The following is a 26,874-nucleotide window of genomic DNA, read 5'->3' as shown; positions in this document are numbered from 1 at the left end:
AGAAGTTTCGAAGGTGATCTATAAGCTAAACTGAGAGCATAATTTCTATAAATTCACATTATCTTTCTCAGTCATGTGAGAATGAAGTCTGACATTCTCAGTAAAACATGCACATCCAACAAGGGCAGAGACTGTCAGTTGATTCCTTTGTGTTCTACTGCAGCTTCCCAGAGTGTTCCAAAGAACAACTAGAGCGGTAACAGTCCTACTTATGACAAACGTATGGCACACCTCAAGCCATCTTGATTGGAATAAAGTGGTAACTCTTAAAACATTTAATTTTGCCATAGAAAGTATGATTAGTGCTCCAGAAAGAAAAATTAGGGCACATTTTGAGTGACTTCTCAAATCCTCTTCTATTTTTCTATTTCATTAAAAAATTCTGACATGCAGACTGAAACATGCACTTTCAATACCAGCAGCAGACTTCCCTGGTGAGCAGTAGCTTTACTACAGTGATCTAATGAGCAACTAGAGTGCTAACATTCAGAATTTATGGCAAATGAGTGACACATCTGAATGCCTTCTTGATGGAATCAAAGTAAAACACTGAAAGTATTCCTACTGAGGAGACTGTAGTAAATACGTCTCACAAGATGGCCACCAGAGACAAAAGAGCACAATTGTAGCACAAATATCACCCAGATGTAGCCCAAGTATAGCCCAATGACAGAATGTCCCAGAGTGTTCTAAAGTACAACTAGAGTGCTAACAGTCTTACTTATGACAAAAGTATGGCACACCTGAAGCCATCTTGATTGGAATAAAGTGGTAACACTTAAAACATTTAATTTGCAAAGGAACAAAATGAGGGGGTTCATTTTGCCATTGAAATTATGATTAATGCTGCAGAAAGAAAAATTAGGGCACATTTTGACTTCTCAAATCCTCTTCTATTTCATAAAAATATTTCTGACATGCAGACTGAAACATGCACTTTGAATACCAGCGGCAGACATCCCTGGTGAGCAGTAGCTTTACTACAGTGATCTACTGAGCAACTAGAGTGCTACCATTCAGAATTTGTGGCAAATGTGTGACACATCCGAATGCCTTCTTGATGGAACCAAAGTAAACAAGCATTGAAAATGCAATATGTCTTGCCCTCGTTTAAGTTAAAGCAATTCTGTTTGTAATTAGGTGGCTTTTTAGCTTTGCTTTTATTAGTGTTTTTCAAACTTTTATGTACATAACATGCATATGCATGCATATATGTATATGTATGTGTGCATTTATATTTGTATTTATATAGATATGCAGATTATATATATGTTTATATATGTATGTATATATATACACATACATATATAAATGCATATGCATATATATTCATATATATAAGTGCATATGTGTGGGTGTAGAGAGAGGTTGAGAGGTAGAGGTGTAGAGGAAAAGAGGTTGAGGTAGAGAGGTAGAGGTAGAGAAGTAGAGGTAGAGAGGTAGAGAGGAGTAGACAGAGAGGTAGAGAGAGGTAGAGAGGTAGAGAGGTAGAGAGTAGAGGATGAGTAATAGAGAGTAGAGAGTGAGTAGTAGAGAGTAGTAGAGAGAGTAACAGAGAGTGAGTAGTAGAGAATAGTAGAGACTGAGTAGTAGAGAGTGGGTAACTGAGAGTGAGTAGTAGAGAGTGGTAGAGAGTAGTAGAAAGTGAGTAGTAAAGAGTAGTAGAGAATGAGTAGTAGAGAGTGAGTAGTAGAGAGTAGTAGAGTGTGAGTAGTAGAGTGAGTAGTAGAGAGTAGTAGTGAGAGAGTAGTAGAGGGAGAGAGTAGTAGAGAGTGAGTAGTCGATAGTAGTAGAGAGTAGTAGAGAGTAGTAGAGTGAGAGTAGTAGAGCGAGTAGTAGAGAGCAGTAGAGAGAGTGTAGTAGAGAGAGTAATAGAGAGTGAGTAGTAGAGAGTAGTAGAGAGTGAGTAGTAGAGTGAGTAGTAGAGTGAGTAGTAGAGTGAGTAGTAGAGAGTAGTAGAGAGTAGTAGAGAGTGGGTAGTAGACAGTGGGTAGTAGAGAGTGAGTAGTAGCGAGTGAGTAGTAGAGAGTGAGTAGTAGAGAGTAGTAGAGAGTGAGTAGTAGAGAGTGAGTAGTAGAGAGTAGTAGAGTGAGTGGTAGAGAAGGGAATAGTAGAGAGAGAGTAGTAGAGAGTGAGTAGTAGAGAGTGAGTGGTAGAGAGTAGTAGAGAGTAGTAGAGTGAGTAGTAGAGAGCAGTAGTAGAGAGCAGTAGAGAGTGAGTAGTAGAGAGAGAGTGGTAGAGAGTAGTAGAGAGTGAGTAGTAGAGTAGTAGAGATTAGTCAGTCAGTCTCAGTCAGTCAGTGTGAGTGTCAGTCAGTCAGTGTCAGTCAGTGTCAGTCAATCAGTGTCAGTCAGTGTCAGTCAGTCAGTGTCAGTCAATCAGTGTCAGCCAGTCAGAGTCAGTCAATCAGTGTCTGTCATTGTCAGTCAGTCAGTTTCAGTCAATCAGTGTCTGTCAGTGTCAGTCAATCAGTGTCAGTCAGTGTCAGTCAATCAGTGTCACTCAGTCAGTGTCAGCTAGAGCAGCTCTGCTGACCTGGTTCTCTGGCTCTAAAGCAGCTCTGCTGACCTGGTTCTATGGCTCTAAAGCAGCTCTGCTGACCTGGTTCTCTCCTTCTAAAGAGCTCTGCTGACCTGGTTCTCTCCCTCTAAAGCAGCTCTGCTGACCTGGTTTCTCTGGCTCTACAGCAGGTCTGCTGACCTGGTTCTATGGCTCTAGAACAGCTCTGCTGACCTAGTTCTTATGCTAAAGAGAAGCTCTGCTGATCTGGTTTTCTTGCTCTACAACAGCTCTGCTGACCTGGTTCTCTGGCTCTAAAGCAGCTCTGCTGACCCGGTTCTATGGCTCTAGAGCAGCTCTGCTGACCTGGTTCTGTCCCTCTAGGGTAGCTCTGCTGACCTGGTTCTCTGGCTCTAAAGCAGCTCAGCTGACCTGGTTCTCTGGCTCTAAAGCAGCTCTACCGACCTGGTTCTTAGGCTCTAGAGCAACTCTGCTGACCTAGTTCTCTGGCTCTAAAGCAGCTCTGCTGAGCTGGTTCTCTCCCGCTAAATCAGCTCTGCTGACCTGGTTCTCTGCCTCTAGAGCAGCTCTGCTGACCTGGTTCTATGGCTCTAAAGCAGCTCTGCTGACCTGGTTCTCTGGCTCTAAAGCAGCTCTGCTGACCTGATTCTCTCCCTCTAAAGCAGCTCTGCAGACCTGGTTTCTCTGGCTCTACAGCGGCTCTGCTGACCTGGTTCTCTGGCTCTAGAGCAGCTCTGCTGACCTAGTTCTTAGGCTCTAGAGCAGCTCCGACGACCTGGTTCTCTGGCTCTACAACAGCTCTGCCGACCTGGTTCTCTGGCTCTACAACAGCCCTGCTGACCTGGTTCTCTGGCTCTAAAGCAGCTCTGCTGACCTGGTTATATGGCTCTAAAGCAGTTCTGCTTACCTGGTTCTCTGGCTCTAGAGCAGTTCTGATGACCTGGTCCCTTGGCTCTAAAGCAGCTCTGCTGAACTGGTTCTCTCCATCTAAAGCAGCTCTGCTGACGTGGTTCTCTCACTCTAAAGCAGCTCTACTGACGTGGTTTCTCTGGCTCTACAGCAGCTCTGCTGACCTATTTCTCTGGCTCTAGAGCAGCTCTGCTGACCTGGTTCTCTGGCTCTAGAGCAGCTCTGCTGACCAAGTTCTCTGGCTTTAAATCAGCTCTTCTGACCTGGTTCTCGCCCGCTAAATCAGATATGCTGACCTGGTTCTCTGCCTCTAGAGCAGCTCTGCTGACCTGGTTCTTATGGCTCTAAAGCAGCTCTGCTGACCTGGTTCTCTGGCTCTAAAACAGCTCTGCTGACCTGGTTCTCTGGCTCTAAAGCAGCTCTGCTGACCTGGTTCTCTTCCTCTAAAGCAGCTCTGCTGGCCTGGTTTCTCTGGCTCTACAGCGGCTCTGCTGACCTGGTTCTCTGGCTCTAAAGCAGCTCTGCTGACCTGGTTCTCTCTCTCTAAAGCAGCTCTACCGACCTGGTTCTCTGGCTCTAAAGCAACTCTCTGACCTGGTTTCTCTAGCTCTAGAGTAGCTCTGCTGACCTGGTTCTCTGGCTCTAAAACAGCTCTGCTGACCAGGTTCTCTCCCTCTAAATCAGCTCTGCTGACCTGGTTCTCTGGTTCTAAAGCAGCTCTGCTGACCTGGTTCTATGGCTCTAACGCAGCTCTGCTGACCTGGTTCTCTCCCTCTAAAGAGCTCTGCTGGCCTGGTTCTCTCCCTCTAAAGCAGCTCTGCTGACCTGGTACTATGGTTCTAAAGCAGCTCTGCTGACCTGGTTCTCTGGCTCTAAAGCAATTCTGCTGACCTGGTTCTCTGCCTCTAGAGCAGCTCTGCTGACCTGGTTCTATGGCTCTAAAGCAGCTCTGCTGACCAGGTTCTCTGGCTCTACAGCAGCTCTGATGACCTGGTTCTCGGCCTCTAGAGCAGCTCTGTTGACCTGGGTCTCTGGCTCTAGAGCAGCTCTGCTGACCTGGGTCACTGGTTCTAGATCAGCTCTGCTGAACTGTTTCTTAGGCTCTAGAGCAGCTCTGCTGACCTGGTTCTCTGGCTCTGCAACGGCACTGCTGACCTGGTTTCTCTGGCTCTACAGCAGCTCTGCTGACCTGGTTCTCTGCACTCATGATGCACGCGAAAATGTACTTAAAAATAATATAAGTTTATTATAAGTACAAATCTATTATTATTTTGAAGAATATCTTAGATAATCTCTTGCCGTAATATATATATTAAAGACACATACATATCATTTTGGAACATAAATTATTTTTGCGGGAGTCACGCACCCAGCGTGCCCCAGCACGTATATGACATCTCGCGGGACCCACAACCGTGCAAGCATCTCGTACCGTAATGCGCATGTGTCGCGAATGCGCGGGATCAGGAGTCGCAGACTGGTCGCATACCAATTGCGCACATCACGTAATATTAAATGTATATGATGTAACTGAAAAATACGCAGCCGTCGCACACTGTACGCGCATCCTTCATGACTTTTCTAAAATGGCGGCTAGAATACGTAATTTTCCCAAAAATATATAATGTTATTTAATTAATAAAATATTTATTAATAAACAGTTAAAAAACGTTAGAAACAGCAGTACAAAAAATAGGTATAACTACTATCACACTTAAAAATTAGCATTTAAAAAACCTTTGAAATTCACTGAAAAAAACTAAGGTTTCAGAGACATTATAGTTAGAAATTAGCATTTACAAAAACCTTAGAAATTCACAGAAAAAACCATAGGTTTCAGGGGTGTTATAGTTAGCTGGCCATTTCACTCGTACAAAACCATAGAAATTCCTCTGTTATAGTTAGTTCTGCTAACTATAACTCACGCGCCCGCAATGCACTGCTGATGATGTCACATATTGCATCATTCATGACATGGTCAGTGACATCACTGATGACATCACTGATGACATCTCAAATGACATCAGTGATGACATCATCCACGTGACAATCTGATACACCTCATCATACACTAGTATAACCTTTCATCACTCACTGTAAAATACAGAGTACCATATTTGAAACAATTGACACACCAATACCAGTTACTACATACCCACTCACTGATTCCTAAGTCTACACACACAACTACCCATTCAACAACAGAATCATTTATACATGCATTCACTAATTAATAGAACACTATCAAATGCACTTATACACATATATAGACATTGACACATCAGCAGTCATCTTAGTCGGTTATGCAGTCATCCTACTCACTCATGAAAAAAATGTATCACACTTACATTTACTCACTTACACAATTATGCAACAACACCTCATTCATTCAAACACATAGTAACTCATAATTAATATGTTAAAACATCACCATTACAATTATACACTCATTCATACAGTTATTCTCACAATCACTGACTCTTACACATACTTATTTATATACACCAACTCTCACATACAATGCCTTTTATTTTTTTACAACTAAAACATATATTCGCTCACCAACACACAAATAAATACACTCAGTCACCCAAACAACTGTTTCCACATGAACTCTTAAACCTATTCACCTAGTCAATCAACTATTCACACATCTATGCATAGAGTTACACACACCCCATCCAACCACACACAAACTCAGTGTCCCATACAAATACTCACCCAACTAATCAATAATTAATAAACACACTCATGTAGTTAGTGACCAACTGATGCAGCATCTTATACAACAACAGTGACAGTGCTGCACCCATTCACATAGTTTAGTTACTAATTCATGTATTAAGTGAGACACTTTTAATTACTCACTTAAGCAGACAGTCAGACAGCTACTAAATCCTCCATCCAGTCAGTTATATATCCACTCAATCTTCAATACAGATTGGTATATATATATAATACATATTTAAATTTCAAACTAAACCACATTCACTGGATGATGTCTTTAGTGATGTCATTTGAGATGTCATCAGTGATGTTATCAGTGATGTCACTGACCATGTCATGAATGATACAATATGTGACATCATCAGCAGTGCATTGCGGGCGCGCGAGTTATAGTTAGCAGAACTAACTACAACGGAGGAATATCTATGGTTTTGTAAGAGTGAAATGGCCAGCTAACTAAAACACCCCTGAAACCTATGTTTTTTTCTGTGAATTTCTTAGGTTTTTTTAAATGCTAATTTCTAACTATAACGTCTCTGAAACCTATGGCTTTTTCAGTGAAAAAAAATAAAAAATATATATATATATAAGTTTTTTTTTTTTCTCGGCCCCCGCTTGACGAATCACCCCGAGACTTTCGGGGTAGGAGCGGAGCGGAGCTCCCCACCTATTTTGAAAATTTTGCGAGGATTCGTCAACCGGCGCCAAAGTTATTTCAAATAGAATGTTGCGGATTTCCTATGGAAACACGGTCCTAACTATAACTATCTACTGGCGACCGCCAGTAGATAATATTACCTACTGGCGGTTGCCAGTAGGTAGTTATAGTTAGGACCTATTTTCCATAGGAAATTTGCAACATTCTATTCCTAATAAGTCTGGCGCCGGTTGACGAATCTTCGTGAAATTTTCCAAACTTTTGGCCAGCTCCGGTCCGCTCCTATCCTGAAAGTTTCGTGGTGATTCATCAAGCGGGGGGCCGAGAAAAAAGGGGGTCCCAAAACGCATTTTCCCTATGCAATTTTCCATAGGACCTGTTGACGCAGCTACAGCCCGAACTGCTGAATGGAATTACACCAAATTTGGCAAAGAGGTAGTCCTCAGTTCAGGCTCGTGCCTTTTGCATAAATAGTGTAAATCCGTTCAGTAGTTCCTGAGAAAATTAGAGTAAAAAAGATAGATATTTCTATGGCCTCGGAGGATCCGCACACCCTAAGTTCACCCTAAGCGCACCCTCCCCGAACCGAGCGCGCACCCTCCCGTTCACGCGCTGAATGCTAATTGGCTGTCAAGTGTCTGTCTACATTCAAAACCAGGAACTGTTGGCAGCCATTTTGTGCCTCAGTAGAAGCGAGGCTGATTAAGGTAAATAAGTGTGTGAAAGACGTAAAGGGGGCAGGGTAGAAATACTCTGACCCTCTAGTGTTGCTTAGGGGGTCCCAGAAGGAACCCCAGGGCCCCCCCTTTTTTTTTTTTAATGGCAAAATGCGTGCAAGCTCGCGGTTCCTAACGCGTTGGGTGCACGGATCTCAAAAAAATGAAACAAAAAAATAAAAAATTCTGTTTTGAAAATATAGCTTAAAAATATTTTTAAAAATATAAAACTATATTTGAAAAAACGAACAATTTTTTTTTAAAACCCAATAAAAATAAATAATAATTTTTAAAAGAATTAATTGAAAAAATAAGTTAAAAAAAGGTGATTAAAAAGTATTTTCAAAAAACACAATTAAAGGAATTGACACACTGAAATTGAAAAATTTAGAAATTCAATGAAAATCATTAAACATCATAGCTTTAGAGATAAATTATAGATAGGAATTTGCAATTAAAAAACCTTTGAAATTCACTGAAAAAACCATAGGTTTCATGCACGTTATAGTTAGGAATTGCCATTTAAAAAACCTTAGAAATTCACTGAAAAAAACATAGGTTTCAGGGGTGCAATTTCCCATAGGACCTGTTGACGCAGCTACAGCCCGAACTGCTGAATGGAATTACACCAAATTTGGCAAAGAGGTAGTCCTCAGTTCAGGCTCGTGCCTTTTGCATAAATGGTGTAAATCCATTCAGTAGTTCCTGAGAAAATGAGAGTAAAAAAGATAGATATATCTATGGCCTCGGAGGATCCGCACACCCTAAGTTCACCCTAAGCGCACCCTTCCTGAACCGAGCGCGCACCCTCCCGTTCACGCGCTGTATGCTAATTGGCTGTCAAGTGTCTGTCTACATTCGAAACCAGGAACTGTTGGCAGTCATTTTGTGCCTCAGTAGAAGCGAGGCTGATTAAGGTAAATAAGTGTGTGAAAGACGTAAAGGGGGCAGGGTAGAAATACTCTGACCCTTTAGTGTTGCTTAGGGGGTCCCAGAAGGAACCCCAGGGGCTCCCTTTTTTTTTTTAATGGCAAAATTCTGTTTTGAAAGTATAGCTTAAAAATATTTTTAAAAATATAAAACTATATTTTAAAAAACTAACAATTTTTTTTTAAGAAACCCAATAAAAAAAATAATAATTTTTAAAAGAATTAATTGAAAAAATAAGTTAAAAAAAGGTGATTAAAAAGTATTTTCAAAAAACACAATTAAAGGAATTGACACACTGAAATTGAAAAATGTAGAAATTCAATGAAAATCATTAAACATCATAGCTTTAGAAATAAATTATAGATAGGAATTAGCATTTAAAAAACCTTTGAAATTTACTGAAAAAAACATAGGTTTCATGCACGTTATAGTTAGGAATTGGCATTTAAAAGACCTTAGAAATTCACTGAAAAAACCATAGGTTTCAGGGGTGTTATAGTTAGCTGGACATTTCCCTCATACAAAACCCCAAAATTCTCCCGTTATAGTTAGTTCAGCTAACTATAACTCACGCGCCCCCACAATGCACTGCTGATGATGTCACATATTACATCACTCATGACATGGTCAGTGACATCACTGTTGTCATCACTGATGACATCTCAAATGACATCACTGATGACATCTCTGATGGCATCATCCATTGATACACCGACTCAAAATTTCAGACGGCCATTCTCAAAACCATAGATACTCCAATACCAATAACTACATACCCACTCATTGACTCTTAGGTCTACACACACCTCCACTCACTCATCTGTAGAGTCACTCATACTTACAGTCACTCAGTACAGGACTATCATATGCATTTATACACCTATATAGACACTCAGACACCGCCAATCATCTATAGACATACTCACACACCTAGTCAATCATGCAAATAATTAATCACACTCCAGTTTACTCACCTATACAGTTATACACACACAAGTTCACGTACTCATAAAAATACTACCACATTCTTACACTCTTATACAATTACTGATACAAGCACACACTCATCCATACAGCCACTCTCACAATCACACACTCTCACATATACCCAGTTATATACTCTTACACACATATACCCTGCCTTTCACATATGTAGTTACTCCCACATATACCACTGAGATATACATTCAATCACTAACGCACCCATACATACACTCACCCAACCATACAGTCCATCACAGATGCACTCTTAAAACCATGCACCCATAGAATCACCCACTCACACATCTATGCACAGAGTCACACACACCCCACCCACACAAACACTCAGGCACCCATATAGATACTCAGACAACCAATCAATAACCCATATAGACACTCATATAGCTATTCACAAAACCATGCAGCCACTTATACACCAACAGACAGACAGATACAGACATTCACACAGTTTAGTCACTTGTCTGCAGTAAGATACATTTAATGACTCACTTATAGAGTCAGTCACACACCTAGAAAATCATCCATTGACACACTTATACACCCACTTATTCTTCCATAGGTCTTTCCCTATATATATTAAACATATTAAAACTCTACAGAAACACAGACTCACTGGATGACGTCATCAGTGATTTCATCAGTGATGTCATTTGAGATGTCATCAGTGATGTCATCAGTGATGTCACTGACCATGTCATGAGTGATGTAATATGTGACGTCATCAGCAGTGCATTGCGGGCGCACGAGTTATAGTTAGCTGAACTAACTATAACAGGGGAATTTCTAGGGTTTTGTATGAGGGAAATGTCCAGCTAACTATAACACCCCTGAAACCTATGGTTTTTTCAGTGAATATATATATACATATTTAAACTTTACAGAAACACACATTTATGGGATGATGTCATCAGTGATGTCATTTGAGATGTCATCAGTGATGTCACTGACCACGTCATGAATAATGTTAATATGTGACATTATCAGCAGTGCATTGCGGGGGCGAGAGTTATAGTTAGCTCAACTAACTATAACGGCCACATTTCTCTGGTTTTGTGTGAGTAAAATGTCCAACAAACTATAACATCCCTGAAACCTGTGGTTTTTTCAGTGAATTTGTAAGGTTTTGTAAATGCTAATTCCTAACTATAACGTCCCTGAAACCTATGGTTTTTTCAGTGAATTTCAAAGGTTTTTAAAATGCTAATTTCTAACTATAACGTCCCTGAAACCTGTGTTTTTTTCAGTGAATATATATATATATATTCAGTGAAAAAACCATAGGTTTCAGAGACGTTATAGTTAGAAATTAGCATTTAAAAAACCTTAGATTCACAGAAAAAAACATAGGTTTCAGGGGTGTTATAGTTAGCTGGCCATTTCACTCGTACAAAACCATAGAACTTCCTCCGTTATAGTTAGTTCTGCTAACTATAACACACGCGCCCGCAATGCACTGCTGATGATGTCACATAGTGCATCATTCATGACATGTTCAGTGACATCACTGATGACATCACTGATGACATCTTAAAAGACATCACTGCTGACATCACTGATGAAATCATCCAGTGAATGTAGTTTAGTTTGAAATCTAAATATGTATTATATATATATATATATATATATATATATATATCATAGGTCTTCAAACTGTGGGGCGCGCCCCCCTGGGGGGGCGCAGCATCCCTCCAGGGGGGGCGCGCACTTCACCTTCTATTGTTGCTGTCAGGCGCCAGTCCTGTAACTCAGCCCGGGCCGCTGCAGCTCCAGCTGCTGGGGGCTCGGCTGACAGTGTCTGGAGTCACAGGTCTTTAAAGGACAGAGGCGCAACGATTTCGGAGGTGGTGGGGAGTGGAAGGGGGCTAATTTTTCCAGCAATAGGAAGAGTGGCGATGCAGGGGCTCTAAGAAGGGGTGAAAAACACAAAGCCTCATTAACGAGTAAATGGTCTTTTAAAGACCTGTGAAGTACGGATGCGGCTGGCAGCACCAAAACTGTCTGTGCGTGTTTGCCCGGGAAGCTGTCTCAGCCGGGGCTGACACACACTACGGGTGGGTTTGGGGGCCAGGGGGGGTGAGGGCGCCTGATGTGAAGGCAATTGTATCCCCAGGTCTTAGTCAGAAGCCCAGTGGTCGAAGTGGGCGGGAGCGGAAGGGCACAGCGTGCCCCTCCTGCTTCAATTCCTAGCATTCTGTCTGTCCCAGGACAAGAAATCACCATCACCTTTAAATAAAGGTCAGCCTTTCATGGCGTTCGAGGACGGGCGGCAGAGAAGTAACAGGACTCTGTCTTTTCCTTCTTGCTCAGAGAAGAAAAATAGTGTCCACTTCTGCTCTGCGGCTTCAGCTGCCCCCCCCCCCCCCCACACTCTTTCATTCTTCCCTCTCTTTCTGTCTAGCAACTCTTCTCTTACTGAAAACGTGACTTCAAGATTGGGTTCTAACAACTCTCTTTCCTCTCCTTTCTTTTATTTGCTCCCCTGTGAAATGGATCCAAAAAAGAAAATAATTTTTGCTGGATATGTCGTATTTTAATTCCAAAGTGCAGCATCTGGAATAAAAGGTTAAAAATATGAAAAATAACTAAATAAAGTAAGACAGAGTGGTAGCAAACTGGCCAGATTGATTTTATTCACACCTAAGCACATTAGCGCCACTTTTACAGAGTTTGCCAGTGAAGCGCTATTTTTGTTGTCTTGTCTTTTTTTTCCCTGGGCTTGCAACTAGTGCACGAGTCCTGGAGGTACTGCAAAGTGTGGATTGGAAAACAAAATGCGTCCAGGGATGTGGTCTTTTTACCATGCTGCTTACGTTTTGTAAGGATATAAGCAATGGACATTGAAATGGGTCCATTCAGGGCCCTGTAGTCTTGTCTTTAACTTTTGAGGCAAAAGAACTCACTGATTTCTGAATAGTGAGTGTAAAAGCGTTAAGGTAACCATGTTGTTCCTGCTTACAATTCACATGGTTTGCTAAATTTTGCATTCCCTATGAGTGTTTGCTTTTTCCAGGATGTTGTTACTTTTTTTGTAGGCCGTATATTGCTCTTGTCTATTGCGTCATTTAAACTGAGCCTCATCCAGGTGTTTATAGTTGGCAGCAATTGGGTTGTAGTTGAAGGCAGTGTGAGTTTTTCTCAGTGGGGCAGTATTGTGCTCGGTGGGGGAGAGGATGTGGCACTATGGCCAGAGCTGCTGAATTTGGAACTGGGGAACCAGGTTCAGCCTTAATAACCAGTCCACCAGACCACTCTCCTGAGAGAGCACAATCCCATGCTACACCTCCAGTCTTGCGGGCAGGCCTATGAAGCAGCACAGCCAAGAACAACAGTGACTCTGTCACTGAGGTCACAGGACCCTTGAGAAGGGCCAGCTCTAGGGCAGTGCAACCGGTGTGACCGGGCGCTGACTTTGGTTGGAGGCATTATGTTTGCAAGTATATTAAGCCTTTAAAATTGCTTGCTGCCTCCTTCCTGGCCTCCAGCAATTTTCGGCAAAAATAAAAATGTCATGATGACTCTGGTGTTTAATGTTCTTCCTAGAGAGAGATCAGAGTTTTGTCTAGTGGAAGTTTTGACTCATGGATAGGTAGCACAGAGGGTTAATGTGCCTGCTGCAAAGAACATGTACCATGCAGATCACAAAGTGCACATAATGTAAATAGGTCAGTGGGCTACTGCTTTTGAACCTTCCTGAAGATTCCATTCTCTGGCAGGTAAGAGTGAAAAGCTTTTTGTATTATTTTTTTAAAGCCTCGCTCCTTTCCCCTTCGTCCGAATACTAGTGGGAACGTTGGATGCTTCAAGGAGGAGCGGATTTGGCATTAATGCCATAGGTGCTGACTTTGGTTCTGGGGACCTGGGTTCGAGTCCTGGTATCGGGTCAACATCTTTTGATCCTGGGCAAAATCACTTAATTTACCAGTGACTTACGAAAAATTAATTTGACCTTGATTAAAGTCACTGGTGCTTGTTTAACATGTTCCAATCCCTATGCAGAGTCCACAAGCCTAATATAACAAATATTGTCAAGTATGCCTACCATCTGTCCTCGCTTCTTTCATAGACCAAATTTAAATGCTTTCTTGTGCAGCTATTTCTGAAGCTTTGGAAGGCGATCTTCTTTATAGGCCAACTATGCTAACAAATTGACTCTTGATGCTGCTAGAGAATAAAGATGTATATATCCTTTTGAATCACTTATATCACATGTGTATGATGTAAATGTCCCCTAGGCCTTCTTGGAAAACTGTGGCTGGCCTCCTACTGACATGGCAACACCTGGCCATACTCCACATAATCATGGATTTTTTAATTGTGTCAGAAAGCATGTTTTGTGGAACTTGTTTTTCTGATATCTTGTATAGGGGCAAGGATGTGGCGCAACAGCCAGAGCTGAAGACTGTGGAGCTGGGGAGCCAGGTTCAATTCTTGATGTCTGCTCAACATCCTGTGATTCTGGGCAAATCACTAAATCTCCCTGTGCTTACAAAACATGAATGAGTGCTTGTGTAATGTAAAAGATGCTCCTGCAAAGCGCTCCAATACATTTGGGTCATGTTCACGCTATATAAAACTGAAAAAAATATATTACAACATTTTGTGAGCACTCCCGTTTCCAGGCACTGCTCAAGACTGGAAGTGGAGCACAACCTAAGGATGGCAGAAGCAAGAATCCATCCACACATTGTCTCTGTGGAGAAAAACATGCACTCCCACACCTAAGTTTTGGGAGTGTTTTTGCTAATCTATCCTAAATTTTGTGTTTTATGTGAAAAATAAAGCACCAATAAAATTTTTTGTGCTAATTGTTTTCTTTTTATTTGAACTATAGAATAAGCACATGTACTACAAAAACTTCAGTTTACTAAACACTCTTACTTTATTTAATATTATTTGCCCTATACAACCTGGGCTCTGCAGGAGGGAATGGCCATCAATGATGCAGAGTACCAGCTTCCAGAACTTTTTTATCAGGTGGTGGTGGGGGGGCCCGACGTGTAAAAAGGTTTAGATGGGGGGGCTCGGCCATCAAAAGTTTGAAGACCTCTGATATATATATATATATATATGAAGCAACTCGCAATTGTCTTTTCCTGGAGGAAAATTACGGGCACAGACCACTGTTATACCAAACAGTATGCTTTATTTATTTCCCAATTTTGATGTCGATGTTCAGGACGCGTTTCGGCCGTCCAAGCAGCCTTGGTCACCTGCCATATATATATTGAACACAGATTCTTCTGAGATCAATGTGAGTCTAACATTCAAAAACAGAAACAGATGATAGGTCTTCTTATTCATTCATTTTTATTCTTGTTCCGTCAGAAGTCAAAGTTCACAAAAATAACACACAAAGTGCCAACACGTGTTTCGCGCCAACTGCGCTTCTTCAGGGCTGTCACATAAACAAAAATTAATAGTATATTTTAGAACTCATAAGAACATACTTTTTCATTTACAAACTACACACATTTTGAAAAAAATCAATATTCAAATAAAAAGGAACTCCATCTTTGTATTATTCATATATACATACTTGTTTGTATACAAATTACACATACATTGTATAGATCAATATATTCAAATTAAATTAAAGAGGAACTCCATCATTATACATTTTAACAGTACCCCGTAACTCAATACATAAAGGAGATGGAAAAAGGAGTGAAAAGAGAAAGAAAGAGAAAAGTGATAATTGGGTAATTCAGTAGTTCGGGGGATTCATGGAGGACTGGCCTAAGCTCGAAATTTTATAAATATGAGTATTTAATGGCTATGTGATCAAATAATCGGTTTAATGTACGAAAAAATTGTACCTTTTGATTCCTTATGTAATCTCTGTTAGAGTGGCTCCAATGTTGTTCCAAATTATATCAGGCTTCCTATTTTAAAACCAGTTCCTAAGGGATAAATCTAATATTTAATATAATGTTCAATGACTTGTCTGATTAGACCCACATTTATTTATGCCAAATTAAAATAACATAATCTCACCTTATTTATGTTCAAATTCCACTAATCAATATTAGTCAATTAGAATCCGGTCAAATTGAAGATTTATATATTTAGCGCTCCATGATAAGATCTAAAAAACAATAATTTAAAGCAAACTTTTAGATCACCCTGGACTTGCAGATATAATTCCAAATAAAACAATACCTAGCATCTAAAATTGGGATTTGAACTCCTAACGCTGTAAACACATGAGTATACATCTTCTGACCAGGTGAGCTATCATGTTATTAGTAAGAAAGATGTGTAATTAGAAAGATAGGTTATTTGAATTTATTACCCTGGACTCGCAGATATAATTCCTGTGTTACAAAAGTAATACCAAGCTGTCTACTGGGTTCCACTCTACTATCAATGTTCACTACGGACCATCTATGCACAATTAATACGATGTTATGAGTGCAGTGTTCATCTAGATAGAACAACACTGCAAATAATGAAGATAGTACTGAAAGTAGATCACCACAGATCAAATACCTTTCTATTTACTATCAGATAAGTTCTGAGAGTAGCAAGCAAAAGTACAGCTTCATCTAAGCAAGCAATATTTAAATCCCCACAGTTAGACTCAAATGCGCGTATGCATGGATTCCTTCTTACCGCTCAATCGATTAGCATCCAGAACTCGATCCGTCAGTTCAGCAAGTGAACCAAACGGTGTTACCCTACTTCTATTTATACTCCTCCTCTAATTGGTAGATAGGAAAAACGGCGGGAAAATATTTAAAGTGCCACCTCACTTCAATACATTATCAGGATTGCCGGTATATATGTAAAATAATTTTAATTGTAAAACATTAATCAGTCGAACCCATATATGCCTTGTTTTTATCAATACAAAATAAATGGTAACATAATATTTATAAGAAAAATAAAATAAAATAAAACAATATCTAGCATCTAAAATTGGGATTTGAACTCCTAACACTGTAAACACATGAGTATACATCTTCTGACCAGGTGAGCTATCATGTTATTTGTAAGCAAGATGTGTAATTAAAAGGATAGGTTATTTGAATTTATTACCAATATTTGTTACTCGATGATTAGAGTAAGAAATGCACATGGTGGCTACCCAATCTATATATTTTAAATGTGAAGAATAAGGATATCTATTCTCCATTTGTACCATTATATCAACACTCGATCCATCTATATGTTTATTTGTAAATAAAAATTATATCAAAAGTCTATGTTTTTTTGACTCTTCGAGGTGGACTCGAACCCCCGTAATGCTAGATACGATAGTATGGGGTTTTAGTTAGGTGAGCTATCTCATAGGTTGACTTCATGTTAAATTGATAACATATTAAACGTTAGATCATACAACACAATTCTTGGAAAGAAGTAAAAAAGTGAAAGAAGTAAAAGAAGTAAAAGACCGGGTTATAATTCCAATATAATAAAGTTTTGAGATCACAATCAAAGAGGAATACCTCAATATTGTTCGTTCATCTAACACATTAATTATTGATGCACAAGAGGTACGGGATCAATAAACAGTTTATAAATCAAAATCAAAAAAGTTATATGTGAAAAAGATTTAATCACGGGACATTTAAAGTCCATATTATATCAGAAGGGTATAAATCTCTCTATCAATGTTAAGACCAAACTTAACCGCTTGTAGTTTATTAATCCAAAACGTTTCCCTGGATCTCAGTTTCGCTTCTAAATCACCTCCTCTCCGATCAATAGTGACTTGCTCAATTCCCATTAACTCAATATTGTTCAGTTCATTTCGTCTATGCTTTTCTTTAAAATGAACTGCCATCGGATATTTTGGGTCACAATTTTTAATTGCTCTCAAATGTTCCATTCATCTTGTTTTAAGCTTTCTCGTTGAAGAACCTACATATATCTTTTTACATACACAAGTCATAACATATACACAATAGCTTGTATTGCAATTAATAAAGGATTTGATTTTATACGTTTTTTTGTTAGTAAAGTCATTGAAGGTTGTCTTTTTATTTATGACATGTTTACAACAGATACACTGACTGCATCTGTATGAACCTGGTGTTGATTGACTAATTCGTGACCATTGATCATGATCAGTGTTTTGTACAGGATATGATCTTGTATCACTGGGACTAAGAATGCTCCTTAGTGTGGGGGCTTTTTTATACACCATATTAGGTTTGACCCCTAAAAATTCAGAGTTATCTTTATCGATCGTTAGTACTTCCCAATGTTTATAGAGTGATCTAAATACTCTATTGTTGCCATCACTATAAGTCGTGATATACCTGATCACTTCTTTCTTGTCCATTTCTAGTCTAGGTCTGTCATATAGTAATGTGTCTCTTTTTACTTTACCTGCTTTGTTTCTAGCTCGATCTACAATCTTTTTCTCATATCCTCTTTTGAGGAATCTTTCAGTAATATCTTTACTGATGTTCAGATATTCTCTCTCATTGCTACAGTTTCTTTTGGCTCTTAAAAATTCCCCATACGGAATATTATCAATCTGCCTTTTGAGATGTCCTGACCTGGCATGTAAAATAGAGTTTGTAGATGTTGGTTTCCGATAGATATATATATATATATATATATTTCACAAATCCTGGTTCAAGGTACGTAAAACAGGCGCTGACTTCGTGGGTGTTATCGTCAAAGAAAATACTTTATTCCTTAATTAATGGCTAGACGCGTTTCGGCGGTCTTGCCACCTTGGTCACTACAACAGGTACGCTGCCATGTTTGTTAAATTTAAATGCACCTAAACTAATTATTGACATTGTTGTCATGACAAATAATTGCTCCTCATAGACATAGACAAAATCCTGTTACGACAGTACATATAAATGATTAAATCACAGTGTCATGTACTCAAAAATTGGTAACAGAAAACAAAACATGATAAATACATCTTTGTATATATACCAAAATCATTAAGAGCATAATTATTTAAACACGATTACAAATTTGCTTTTGACTTCCTGGTGTTTTTGTACACCCTAATTGTCAAGTGACTTAATTGATGTGTCTGCAGAGCTAATTTGGTGAATACCCAAGTGGGTATCGTTTAATATCTGCACATTTTCTAATCTGTTTAACGTAATAATTCTTTGAACTAGTCATGTTATTGTTTCGGTGAAAAACAAAAAATAAAAAATAAATAAAAATTATGTAGTGAACGTAACCTGTTACTTACGGAAGGGATCAAAGAATTGGGAAGATTAGCTGGTCATTGTAAGTGTACACTTAAGGCCTCATCAGCATTCATTCCATTGGGAATTTTGCTGTCCAGTAATACTATGTATCTTGATTCTAGTTTTCGCAAAGACAGTTGTCTGTTTTCCCCCCTGTTGTTTTTGGGGATACTGTCTATGACGAAAAAGGAAAGTTCTTCACTTCTACCACCATGGAATGTGTTTATGTGTCTTGCAACAGGGTATGTAGGATCATCATGATTGATGGCACATAGGTGTTGCAGGATCCGTACATGCACGGGGTGTATAGTACTACCTACGTACATTTTGTTGCAAGTACAGCGCAAAACATATACCGCAAAATCCGTTTTGCAGGAATAACTGCCTCGGATTTTGAAAGGGGTATTTCTAAATGGCAATGTCAGGCTGCGAAAATTTGTACCATATTTGCATGCCTTACATCCTTTTTGCGGTCTGAGCCAATCAGCTCCTGTATTAGGCCTTGGTGTGTTGCATACTAATTCTTGCCGCATAGATTTAGCACGTCTGTATGTAATTTGAGGAGGTTTCTTACATATTCCCCCTATTACCGAGTCACTACGTACCAATGGCCAATGTCTCAATAATTTTTTGCGTAAATTGTTGTGGTAGATGTTATATCCTGTGATAAATCTTGGTGGTGTGTTTATCTCATTGCTCACAGTAGAATGTTTTTTACTAGTTTCAGTGTGTAACAGATCTAATCTTGTGGTACCTGCACACTTAATTTCTGCCCTATTCAAAATTTGTTTATTATAGCCTCTGCCTGTTAGCCGTTGGAAGAGACAAATTTTAGCCTCATTGAAACCAGTTACAGTGCTACAATTGCGTTTCATCCTTAGGCATTCTCCATATGGAATGCTTTCTATTAGTTTATTAGGGTGAAAACTGCTAGCGTGTAGAATGGAATTGCCTAATGTAATTTTTCTAAATGTTCTGGTTTCAATCATTCCATTCTCTATGTACAATTCTAAATCCAAAAATTGAATTGCCTCTCTACTGGTTGTACATATGAATTTGAGGTTCAAACTGTTCTTATTGATGCCATTCACAAACTTTGTGGCAGTTTCTTCAGTGCCTTGCCATAGAATGAAGATGTCATCTATGTATCTCACATATATTTTTACATTTTCTGACATTTCTTGTTGATGTTCAGACATGAGTACTTGCTCCTCCCACCAGCCCATATGCAAATTAGCATTACTGGGGGCGAAGCAAGTACCCATGGCCGTGCCTTGAATTTGTTTGTAGCATAGTTTATCAAACAGAAAAATGTTATTGTTCAAACACCATTCAGCCATATCTAATAACATAGATGTATGTTGATAAAATTCTATGGCTCTCTTTCCTAAGAAAAATTTCATGGCGTTCAAGCCATCTCTGTGTGTGATACTGGTGTACAAACTTTGTACATCTAATGTCATGAAAACATAACTGTCATTCCATGCATAGCTGTAGATCTTCCTCAAAAAGTCTCCAGTATCTTTAATGTATGCAGGTAGTTCCTGAAGAAATGGCTGAAGAAAATGGTGAATGTAGCAGCTAGTGTTTTCAAATAGCCCCCCAATGGCTGAAATAATTGGTCTTCCGGGGGGGCATGTAGGGTTTTTATGTATTTTAGGGATGAGATATAGCTGAGGTGTAACTGGATAATCGTTTTTCAAAAAATCCATCTCATTTTTAGTTAATAATCCGGCCCTTTTCCATTCATATAATGCCGCATGAAATCGTTCTTTCACACCCGTGGAGTATGTTGAGCTGATGCGACATTAACAATGTATGTCTTGCAGTTGGATCATTGCTTCTTTATAGTACATCTCCATTGGCCACAGAACTATATTGCCTCCTTTATCTGACCATCGCACAACTATATCATTTCGTTTTTTGATTTTTTGCATCAAATTGTTGTATATATATATACCAATCTGTATTGAAGATTGAGTGGATATATAACTGTCTGGATGGAGGATTTAGTAGCTGTCTGACTGTCTGTTTAAGTGAGTAATTAAAAGTGTCTCACTTAATACATGGATTAGTAACTAAACTATGTGAATGTGTGCATCACTGTCTCTGTTGTTGTATAACATGCTGCATCAGTTGGTCACTAACTACATGAGTGTGTATATTAGTTATTGATTAGTTGGGTGAGTATTTGTATGGGACACTGAGTTTGTGTGTGGTTGGATGGGGTGTGTGTAACTCTATGAATAGATGTGTGAATGGTTGATTGACTTGGTGTATAGGTTTAAGAGTGCATGTGGAAACAGTTGTTTGGGTGACTGAGTGTATTTATTTGTGTGTTGGTGAGCGAATATATGTTTTAGATGTACATCTTCAACAAAGTAAAAAAATAAAAGGTATTGTATGTGAGAGTTGGTGTGTATAAATAAGTGTGTGTAAGAGTCAGTGATTGTGAGAGTAACTATATGAATGAGTGTATAATTGTAATGGTGATTTTTTAACATATTAACTATGAGTTACTATGTGTTTGAATAAATGAGGTGTTGTTGGATAATTGTGTAAGTGAGTAAATGTAAGTGTGATTAATTTTTTTCATGAGTGAGTAGGATGACTGCATAACTGACTAAGATGACTGTTGATGTGTCAATGTCTATATATGTGAATAAGTGCATTTGATAGTGTTCTATTAATTAGTGACTGCATGTATAAATGATTCTGTTGTTGAATGGGTAGTTGTGTGTGTAGACTTATGAATCAGTGAGTGGGTATGTAGTAACTGGTATTGGTGTGTCAATGGTTTCAAATATGGTACTCTGTATTTTACAGTCAGTGATGAAAGGTTATACTAGTGCATGAAAAGGTGTATCAGATTGTCACGTGGATGATGTCATCAGTGATGTCATTTGAGATGTCATCAGTGATGTCACTGACCATGTCATGAATGATGCAATATGTGACATCATCAGCAGTGCATTGCGGGGGCGCGAGTTATAGTTAGCAGAACTAACTATAACAGAGGAATTTCTATGGTTTTGTACGAGTGAAATGGCCAGCTAACTATAACACCCCTGAAACCTATGGTTTCTTCTGTGAATTTCTAAGGTTTTATAAATGCTAATTTCTAACTATAACGTCTCTGAAACCTATGTTTTTTTTAGTGAATTTCAAAGTTTTTTAAACGCTAATTTGTATCTACAACGTTTCTGAAACCTATGGTTTTCTTCAGTGAATTTCAAAGGTTTTTTAAATGCAAATTTTTAAGTGTGATAGTAGTTATACCGATTTTTTTGTACTGATCTTCTACAGTTTTTTAACTGTTCATTTATAAATATTTTATTCATTAAATAACAGATATTTTTCTGAAAATTGCAAAAAAACATTAAATAAATTCTAACTGAAATATTGATTAATTTTTTTGTTTTCATTTTTTATTTTAATATATTTATATTACCTTCTTTAAAAAAATGTTTTTTCCCCCATGATTCGGAGTCGCACAATCAAAGCGTACACATCACGGTGGGTGCGCGGATTCTAGCCGCTATTTTAGAAAAGTCATGATGGATCCGCATACGGTGTGCGACGGCTGCGTGTTTTTCAGTTAAATCATATACATTTAATATTACGTGATGTGCGTGATTGGTATGCGACCAGTCCGCGACCAGTCCGCGACTCCTGCTCTCGCGCATTCGCGACACAAATGCGCATTATGGTACGAGATGCTTGCGCGGTGGCGGGTCCCGCGTGATGTTATATACGTGCAGGGGCGCGCTGGGTGCGCAACTCCTGCAAATAAATGTTATGTTCCAAAATAATACGTATGTGTCTTTAATATACATATTAGGGCAAGAGATTATCTAAGATAGTCATAAAAATAACATATTTGTTCTTATATTAAACATATATTATTTTTAAATATATTTTCACGAAGTAGGGTGCTTGCATCGTGAGTGCAGAGAACCAGGTCAGCAGAGCTGCTCTAGAGGCAGAGAACCAGGTCAGCAGAACTACTTTAGAGCCAGAGAACCAGGTCAGCAGAGCTCTTTAGAGGGAGAGAACTAGGTCAGCAGAGCTGCTTTAGAGCCAGAGAACCAGGTCAGCAGAGCTGCTCTAGAGCGAGAGAAGCTGGAAGCAGAGCTGCTCTAGAGCCATAGAACCAGGTCAGCAGAGCTGCATTAGAGGCAGAGACCCAGGTCAGCAGAGCTGCTCTAGAGCCAGAGAACCAGGTCAGCAAAGCTGCTCTAGAGCCCGAGAACCAGGTCAGCAGAGCTGATTTAGAGGGAGAGAACCAGGTCAGCAGAGCTGCTTTAGAGCCAGAGAACAAGGTCAGCGAAGCCGCTCTAGAGCCAGAGAACCAGGTCAGCAGAGCTGCTTTAGAGCCAGAGACGCAGGTCAGCAGAGCTGCTCTAGAGCCAGAGAACCAGGTCAGCAGAGCTGCTGTAAAGCCAGAGAAACCAGGTCAGCAGAGCTGCTTTAGAGGGAGAGAACCAGGTCAGCAGGTCTGCTTTAGCGCCAAGGGACCAGGTCAGCCGAGCTGCTCTAGAGCCAGAGAACCAGGTCAGCAGAACTGCTTTAGAGCCATAGAACCGGGTCAGCAGAGCTACTTTACGGCCAGAGAACCAGGTCAGCAGAGCTGTTGTAGAGCGAGAGAACCAGGTCAGCAGAGTTGCTCTAGAGCCTAAGAACAAGGTCAGCAGAGCTGCTCTAGAGCCAGAGAACCAGGTCTTCAGAGCTGCTGTAGAGCCAGAGAAACCAGGTCAGCAGAGCTGCATTAGAGGGAGAGAACCAAGTGAGCAGAGCTGCTTTAGAGCCAGAGAACTAGGCCAGCAGAGCTGCTTTAGAGCCAGAGAACCAGGTCAGCAGAGCTGCTTTAGAGCCAGAGAACTAGGCCAGCGGAGCTGCTTTAGAGCCAGAGAACCAGGTCAGTAGAGCTGCTTTAAAGCCAGAGAACCACGTCAGCATAGCTGTTTTAGAGCCATAGAACCAGGTCAGCAGAGCTGCTTTAGAGCCAAAGAACCAGGTCAGCAGAGCTGCTCTAGAGCCAGAGGAACCAGGTCAGCAGAGCTGCTTTAGAGCCAGAGAAGCAGGTCAGCAGATCTGCTTTAGAGCCAGAGAACTAGGCCAGCAGAGCTGATTTAGAGCCAGAGAACCAAGTCAGCAGAGCTGTTTTAGAGCCATAGAACCAGGTCAGCAGAGCTGCATTAGAGCCAAAGAACCAGGTCAGCCGAGCTGCTCTAGAGCCTAAGAACCAGATCAGCAGAGCTGCTCTAGAGCCAGAGAACCAGGTCAGCAGAGCTGCTGCAGAGCTACAGAATCCAGGTCAGTAGAGCTGCTTTAGAAGGAGAGAACCAGGTCAGCAGAGCTGCTCCAGAGGGAGAGAACCAGGTCAGCAGAGCTGCTCTAGAGTCAGAGAACCATGTCAGCAGAACTGCTTTAGAGCCATACAATCGGGTCAGCAGAGCTGCTTTAGAGCCAGAGAAGCAGGTAAGCAGAGCTGTTGTAGAGCCAGAGAACCAGATCAGCAGAGCTGTTCTGTAGCCTAAGAACAAGGTCAGCAGATCTGCTTTAGAGCCAGAGAACCAGGTCAGCAGAGCTGCTCTAGCTGACACTGATTGACTGACACTGACACTGGCTGACACTGATTGACTGACTCTGACTGACTGACACTGATTAACTGACACTGTCTGACTGACACTGACTGACACTGATTGACTGACACTGATTGAGTGACACTGATTGACTGACACTGATTGACTGACACTGACTGACTGACACTGACTGACACTGATTGACTGACACTGACTGACTGACTGACACTGACTGACACTGACCACTCTCTACTACTCTACTACTCACTCTCTACTACTCTCTCTCTACTACTCACTCTCTACTACTCACTCTCTACTACTCACTCATACTCAGTACTACTCTACTACTCACTCTCTACTACTCACTCTCTACTACTCACTCTCTACTACTCACTCTCTACTACTCACTCTCTACTACTCTACTACTCACTCTCTACTACTCTCTCTCTACTACTCACTCTCTACTACTCACTCTCTACTACTCTCTCATACTCAGTACTACTCTACTACTCTCTCTCTACTACTCACTCTCTACTACTCACTCGCTACTACTCTCTACTACTCACTCTCTACTACTCACTCTCTACTACTCTCTACTACTCCTCTCTACTATTACTCTCTACTACTCACTCTCTACTACTCACTCTCTAATACTCTCTACTACTCACTCTACTACTCTCTACTACTCTCTACCACTCACTCTCTACTACTCTACTACTCACTCTCTGCTACTCTCTACTACTCTCTCTCTACTACTCACTTTTTTCTACTCACTCTGCTACTCTCTACTACTCACTCTCTACTACTCACTCTCTACTATTCACTCTCTACTACTCACTCTTTACTACTCGCTCTCTACTACTCGCTCTCTACTACTCTGTCTCTTCTACTCACTCTCTACTACTCACTCTACTACTCTCTACTACTCACTCTCTACTACTCACTATTCACTCTCTACTACTCACTCTCTACTACTCGCTCTCTACTACTCTCTACTACTCACTCTCTACTACTCACTCTCTACTACTCTCTCTACTACTCTACTACTCTCCATAACTCTTTACCACTCACTCTCTACTACTCTACTACTCACTCTCTCTCTACTACTCACTCTCTACTACTCACTCTACTACTCTCTACTACTCACTCTCCACTACTCGCTCTCTACTACTCTCTACTTCTCACTCTCCACTACTCACTCTCTACTACTCGCTCTCAACTACTCTCTACTACTCACTCTATTACTCACTCTCTACTACTCTACTACTCTCTACTACTCTATCTACTTCTCACTCTCTACTACTCTCTCTAGTAACCACTCTCTACTACTCACTATCTACTACGCACTCTCAACTACTTGCTCTCTACTACTCGCTCTCTACTACTCTCTACTACTCACTCCACTACTCTCTAATACTCACTCTACTACTCACTCTCTACTACTCTCTACTACTCACTCTCTACTACTCCACTACTCTCTACTACTCTCTCTCTACGACTCACTCTCTTCTACTCTCTACTATTCACTCTCTACTACGCTCTCTCTACTACTCACTCTCTACTCTCTACTACTCACTCTCTACTACTCATTCTCTACTACTACTCTCTACTAATCTCTACTACTCCCTCTCTACTACTCACTCTATTACTCACTCTCTACTGCTCCCTCCCTACTACTCTCTACTACTCACTCTCTACTACTCTCTCTCTCTACTACTCTCTACTACTCACTCTACTACTCACTCTCTACTACTCTCTCTGTGCTACTCACTCTCTACTACTCACTCTCTACTACTCTCTACTACTCACTCTCTACTACTCACTCTCTACTACTCACTCTCTACTACTCTGCACTACTCCCTCTACTACTCACTCTCTACTACTCACTCTCTACTACTCACTCTATAGTCTCTACTACTCACTCTCTGCTACTCTCTCTACTACTCTCTACTACTCACTCTCTACTCTCTATTACTCACTCTCCACTCTCTACCTCTCTATTTCACTCTACCTCTCTCTCTACTACTCTGTACCTCTGTACCTCTCTACCTCTACCTCTCTACCTCTTCACCTCTACACCTCTACCTCTCTACCTCTCTCTACACGCACACATATGCACATATATATATGCATGTATATGCATATGCATTGATATATATGAATGTGTATATATATATATATATACGCATACATGTATAAACATATATATAATCTGCATATCTATATAAATACAAATATAAATGCATGCATACATATACATATACATATATGCATACATATGCATGTTAAGTACAAGAAAGTTTGAAAAACACTAATACAAGCAAAGCTAAAAAGCCACCTAATTACAAACAGAATTGCTTTAACTTAAACGAGGGCGAGACCTATTGCATTTTCAATGCTTGTTTACTTGGTTCCATCAAGAAGGCATTCAGATGTATCACACATTTGCCATCAATTCTGAATGGTAGCACTCTAGTTGCTCATTAGATCACTGTAGTAAAGCTACTGCTCACCAGGGAAGTCTGCTGCTGGTATTCAAAGTGCATGTTTCAGTCTGCATGTCAAAATTTATAATGAAATAGAAGAGGATTTGAGAAGTCAATCAAAATGTGCCCTACTTTTTCTTTCTGCAGCATTAATCATAATTTCTATGGCAA

Source organism: Triturus cristatus, chromosome 1_2 (assembly GCF_964204655.1).
Source record: "Triturus cristatus chromosome 1_2, aTriCri1.1, whole genome shotgun sequence".
Lineage (NCBI taxonomy): Eukaryota > Metazoa > Chordata > Amphibia > Caudata > Salamandridae > Triturus > Triturus cristatus.
Note: the sequence above shows the minus strand (reverse complement) of the source record.